The following is a 553-nucleotide window of genomic DNA, read 5'->3' on the forward strand; positions in this document are numbered from 1 at the left end:
AAGACAGACAAGCAGTTAGGTAGACATTGAATACAACAGCAAGTACAGAGTGTTAATGGTAATATGAGGAACGTTGTAACAAATAAGGATCTCAGCCACCCTAAATTGGTAACGAAGAGGTGAGCCGAGAAAAGTCTATCTCAAAGGTGGGGGTTAAATTATGCTGTATAGTTTCCCCTGTCCTGTTGCAATTTATGAATGGTATGATGCATATCCTGTTGATCTTGTTCTATTTGTCCTGATGCATTAACTAATGAGCAACAGGTGGTCTTGATGTATATACATACCCCATGATGTGCTGGCGATGCCCAGACCTCTACGACTGCTGCTTGACAAAGCTCCAGCTGTCGAGAGTCTTGGGCAGAAGCCAATTCCACCTTTACTTCTGATTGTACTCTGGCCCATTATCTTAATTGTTACAATAATTTTTATAGTGATCATGCCCCTTCTGGTTCATCCCAGAGGGTCCAAAACTGATTTTCATGTTTCCCATGAATCAGGCCACCTTCCAGATGACTCTCTGATTTCCAATTCCAAAAACCCCTGTTTTCCT

This window comes from Orycteropus afer, unplaced genomic scaffold (genome assembly GCF_000298275.1).
Source record: "Orycteropus afer afer isolate SDZICR_OR568_19922 unplaced genomic scaffold, OryAfe1.0 scaffold00840, whole genome shotgun sequence".
Lineage (NCBI taxonomy): Eukaryota > Metazoa > Chordata > Mammalia > Tubulidentata > Orycteropodidae > Orycteropus > Orycteropus afer.